This window comes from Branchiostoma belcheri, unplaced genomic scaffold (genome assembly GCF_001625305.1).
Source record: "Branchiostoma belcheri isolate BF01 breed outbred unplaced genomic scaffold, Haploidv18h27 scaffold7, whole genome shotgun sequence".
Classification (NCBI taxonomy): domain Eukaryota; kingdom Metazoa; phylum Chordata; class Leptocardii; order Amphioxiformes; family Branchiostomatidae; genus Branchiostoma; species Branchiostoma belcheri.
In genome coordinates, this window is record NW_017804353.1 from 4,693,973 (window position 1) to 4,699,972 (window position 6,000).

The 6,000-nt window shown below is 39.7% G+C and overlaps 1 protein-coding gene across 1 annotated transcript in view; it reads right to left on the reverse strand.

Annotated features, from left to right (window-relative positions):
* The window catches only part of LOC109484485, an 80,041-nt gene that overhangs the window by 38,186 nt on the left and 35,855 nt on the right, over window positions 1–6,000 (reverse strand). The gene's annotated exons all lie outside the window — the stretch shown is intronic.

Sequence of the window (6,000 nt, forward strand, 5' to 3'; positions counted from 1 at the left end):
ATACTATAATCCAAAAATCCATCCATCTAAATAAGTCTAAGAAGATGTAATAGGTGATCAATTTGTCTGGATCACGAGATGACATTCTGGACAGTTTATTAAAGATGTACACAGAGATTTGACACCCAAATCCTGTAATACCATAGTCTTTTGTCAAGAAGTTGTATTACATGTCAGTCTGTACTTTAGCAAAATGGCAAAGGGGATAGTATATCATGCAACAGACAAGGTAATGAATAGCCTGTGTGCAAGTTGCACACTGCTGGAAAAATAAACTGAAACTTGATTAGTAATGTATATGTAAAAGTTGTACAGTACAGTCTCATGATACATCATAAAACATGTAGCATACAGACTGTACTACAAGATAAGACACGTTTCTTTATTCCGTGCACAAACGAGTCATTACGAAACTCAGCCTTGAACTTGAAGAGTAAAAGCTGTTTTTTATGGCTTAGTCAATACCTCAAGGGTATGATGGAATACTGAGAAAATTGTAAGTAAGTCAAAGTTTATACTTGGCCGACTTACCAGGAACTTTTAATGTTGCATAGTTTTGCACATTGAGGAAAGAAGATAGGTTTTTATTAAATGACAGATTTATAGAAAATGGAGCAGCTAGCTTTATTAATTAGTTTTTTGCCATGCACAATTAGAAGGTGTTAACTTATAATGTGGCAAATACATAAATATTAATTGTAACATTTTTAAGTTTAAAATTATTACTAAGTCTTACATAATGCGTGAATGAGGCAGGATGCTCTTTAAAGAAAAATGATGATAATTTTATTCCTTATTATCATGGTTAAAAGCAATTTGTAACCTTACATAACAGGAGATTATGTCTGAATGACTTTGAAGCTGAAAGACAAGGATACGACTAATTTATATTCCTGCCGTAATACCATTGAGAGGCATTCAATTTAGCATTACAGGAAAACATCATCCCTTGATGAGCAGTTACTAATTCATGAAGAGCTCCGATGTTCCCCCAGACACAAGAACATCTATTAGCTACTTCTGGACTGGCCCCAAGATCAATAAATTCAACTCCATTTCTCCATGGGTAGAGAAAATAGGCAGGGAAGGGGACCGTAATTGCAATAACTTTGCTTGGTGGAGCACGTCAGATATGATAACACGCTGTGGCTGTATTCTGGGAATTCGAGTGCATTGTGTTATGATGTAATGGGCAACTCTTCCACTGTGGTGAATATTATCTATAGTGGGAAACAGGATCTCACATGGAAAATAAGAAAAGAAGAAGTGCTGGAAAATTGAAGGACAACAAGAGGATTTGAACTGAACCATGGTGGGATGTAATGTTAAAAATTGCATGTGACCTTTTTTCTGCAAGTGCAGTCACTGACTTGTTAACGTTAGTTCTTCTTTTTACTACACTTTCTGAGAATCTAGAAATAAACTTGCTATTTTCTCATCTCACTCATTAGCCTGACAAGGTAGCTGTCTGGCACCAAATTTGTATTGGTTCTGTGGTTAGACAGCAGGATGAAGGTTAATTTATCCCTGGTTGCTACTAGTGACCCTCTGAACCGCCCAAACCAAACCAGGCTGGTTGACTCCACAGAACCAACAGTCTGCTGACAGGATCAACACATGCTGAACTCCACTGTATAAACAACTGTCACCACTAGACCAATATATGGCAAACAATTGTTACACGGGCTATAACCCAGTTAGAGAGAACTCATCGAACAAATCCCATATCATGTCACACTGCAATTATACACATTGTTTTTCCTGTGATTTGTACATAACAACTACTCATCCTGTTTGCAATAATTTTGCATAACGGATTCAACAGAAATATTACCAGGAAGGTAAAGGCAATTAATGTTATTATAGCAGTCTTCCTCAAATCATGAGGTGAAGCATGATGATTATAGTGCATTTTACAGCTTGCATTTACAATCACACCAGGTCACCCCTACTCCTGTCGATAAGTGTGTTGGGTTCTTTAACGTGCAAAGGTTTGGCGCTTGAGGCTTATTCCTGAAGCTTCATCATATACCCAGACATGCATGTTACATTTGTAAGTTTACCATGATATCATTACCTAGGCACATGTACATGTATGAGACCTAAATTGCTGACATAATTTAGAGCACATTTTTGATTGGATTTTTGGATCAGTGCCGTTTCTGTCAAGCAAATTATGTAACATGTTGTCACCCTGACGCTCAAATACACTTTCATACTCCCACAGCAGCAATACAGCATGCTAATGATGATTACATACGTAGAAAGCATGCTTCAATTGCTGTTAAATATATGTGCACGTCTGCACCCCCCTTCATGTCATTCAGAGATAGGGAAAGCTCAGACAAGCAATTGTTTACCAATGAGCCATAAACAGTAATCCCTTAATGTATCTCCCTTCCACACCGGTGATATAATCAAATCTGGAGGCAATCACTCACATCCAAAATTGCTACATGGGACTAAAAGGCACTAAATTAATGTGTGTACAAGTTACAGTTTTTCTAAAAGCTTTGTGTTTATGTTGTGTGTAATTATTTGCTGGACAAGTCCCATTGCCCACTTGCCCAGGGCAAGTAAAAGTACTGTTCGGGCAAGTGAATATCCCCCTGTACTTGCCCGATTGGGCAAGTAATTTTTTTTGGATGCAAAGTATAACCGCTATGGTGTTTGGAGCAAAATTACGACATCCTTTTGCCAAATTGATATTATATTAATGTCCTTTCGTCAGAAAGTCCATTGCAAGTCTCAAACCACATTATTTTGACAAATAAAGTATGCAGTATTATAATCTCTAAAATAAGATGCTGGTAGTAAAAATGCATGAAAAGGGCAAGTGGTAATGACAATGTACTTGCCCGATAGGGCAAGAGGATTTTTGAAAACTTGTCCAACCCTGGTTTGTATGCAGCATTACACTTTTATCTGTATACATTATGTAATTTGAGATGCTAGCTATATTTGAGTTTGTTTTACTGCTATGTTATTTATATCATACCCGGTCCGGAACCCGTTATCGAATGCTGCCATGGCTTCCATAAAACGATTCGAACGCGTTTCGCCCTACCCGCTTGTACCCCTTTCGAAAATTCGAATACAGAATCCGGACGTTGGAACTGATGTTGTTGCATTTGAGGGTTTAGGGGCCCCAACTTTTGGCTAATCTTGCATTGAAAGGCGCGTTTTCTTGGGTGGGTATGATATAAATAAAATACAACACGGTGTATTCCGCATCGCCCTCGGTCCCGGCCCTCCCGCGAGTCGGATCGCGGTCGGGCCGATACCTCGGGCGATACGGAATACCCCGTGTTGTATTCTATATATATTTGTATCTATCGTTATTGGTTTTGCACAACTTTTTGATAGTGTAATTTTAAACTATGCTAGATGCACACATGACATATATGAAGGAATAGCAGTACAGATCCTTCCTGTCAAGTACGAGTAGTTTCATCATTTATGTACTGGCTGAATTTCAAGGTACTGGCTCACAAAATAATTAGTGAGTCCTAGTTAGGATGCATGGCGAGTCTTCATCTTACAAGTCGTCCAATTTTATCTACACTTTAATTCCAACGCCTGATTCCCACACTAAACCTTCTTGTTGATCGCAGCTTAACCCAAGCCCCAGTTCTTGAGTCTGGTTCCACCACATAAGACAAGGATGTGTAGCTGAGGCTTTGTGATACAACTTAAGTTTAAGCCACTGCTGGAAGGCATTTCCAGGTTTACGGTAATCCATCGTTGCCCCGGTTCACTGCCTTGAGTCATGGCCTACAATATTCACGGCTCTAATTGCCGTTGAAGCCCACTTTAAAGTCCATGCTTCTCTAACCGCCGTCTGGCGTGCTGTTTGCGTAAGGATATGGAACGCTTCACTCCGCACACTATTTTTATTGACAGAGAGGAGCACCGAATGCCAGCAATCAAACTCGACATATTGACGCTTGGTGACAATCAACAGTGAAAATATTTGTGCGGATTGGCCTCTTGGACTTGGAGACATCCCTGACCATATTGAGAGTTACCCTCGCCCTCGTTAGCAGCAAATGATCGAGGTCTTAATTAACTTGGAAGTGAACAGAGCTTAACGCCCTCCCTCTATGCATTTGATCACCGAGGAGGGCAGCAGTCATTGCAACAAATTACTTGCGAAACAAAATTGGCATCGAAGGATAGCCGACCTCAACATTTATATCCGATAGAAAAGGCCGAAGGGGTGATAGCATTTGACTAGCTATGGTATTAATAGCATGCCGATGGGTATTTCATTTCTCTTAAGACGTTTCTGCAAATTTTAAGGAATGTCATCAAATATTCAAGTGGAGAATATGAAAAGAATATGACCACAGCCATGTGGAAGAAATGGATGCGTATGCAATTTGACCGGCCATGCATAGTCAATACCAGCAAATTAGAACAACAATTGAGTTTATTGGGTACTCCTAAAATTCAAATTACATCATTTATTTGACTTCCCATAACCGACCCGGCTGAATTGACGGAGATCTCTTCCAACATCTTGATAATCGTTCTCCTCTGAAGATGGAATTACTCGGGAACATCGAAAATTCCCATCCCAAGCCGGCACTTTGCTCGGGCTGTCAATACGCGGACTGATGAACAATTGATCGCAATTGCGGCTGCCCCTGCTAGTATCCTTTCTCCATGGGAAGTCGATATTGGAACCGGAGGGTTGTTGAAACAATGTGTAATGCCACATTCGGTGCTTGTCAGCCGAAACAATTGCTGTGGTTGTGCTCTTGACCCGGGGGCCACGAGGGTCGCCCGCCTCGCCAAGACCCGTCGTCTGTCAAACAGGATTTGCCAGCTTTGGACAGGATTATGCTGGGAGCTTTAGGCCAGGAGGGGAGATTAAACGCTCTTATCTCTGCCAATACAAGGACACTTCAATCACTCATACTAACACGGGAGCTGCAACTTGACTTCTGCAGATTTTTTTAGAATAGGTGACTTGACTGATGATTCAAAGGCCAAAAGAACAACCCTCACAAACTCCTCAGAAAAGCAAAGGTCTTCTAGTTTTCTCTGCACTTTAATAGCCAATCCCTACCATAGAGGATTGATGGGAAGGTAATAAAAATGTCTTAATAACATCATAAAATTGTAAATCTTGTTTAAATGGGTGACCTGAGTGTCAAAGACAGATTAACCTGATGAAAATGTAAAGTTGCCAATAAAATAAGGCAACATTGCCATCCAGTATCGACAAAAGCAGTGCTGCGAACACCTTGACCTATTTAATATTCTCTAATTTTCCCAGGTAAGATTACGAAGCACCGTACACGAACGAACCATTAATACCAGTCTTATAAGTAGGTACACATTTAATTAGGAACACTGGGAGGATTAAGTGACTTATGGGTAAGTGCTCATCCTTCTTGATTGCAATACATTTGCTGCCATCTGTTCAGGCTGGAGGAAACGATTTAGCATCCAAATCTCCTCGTATATCTTATACACTACAGAATGTATCATTCCACACAGCTGTGCTCTTTCCTTTGAAATCTTGAGAACGCTCAGGTTTTTATATACACCACAAACACACAAACAATATTTTGCCTAGAAGAACATTTGTCAGAACTAAGTTACAAGACTATATACTAACTCAATAGTGTATAACATATAACAGGTTGTACCAAAATCAACAAACACCTGTTTTGAGGCCCTTTTGTGAAGCAGATATGAATCATAGGTTAATCAGCTGCTCATTTGATATGATGGACCATAAAAGTTATTATATATGTCCATACACATGACAGTCATAATGCCTTGATTAGCTGATTATTCTTTTCAGTCGTTCATTTTAATCTTTAAAGTACATGTACACTTTTCCCTTGAGTGCTCCATAAAAGAAATTGAACTGCTTTCACATCTTATTACAAAATGATCCTTGAAAATCTATTTGAAAATTTATACAAGTGGCCACTGGGGGGGGGGGGGAGTATGATTGGAAGATTACTGCTTCACCCCCCCAAA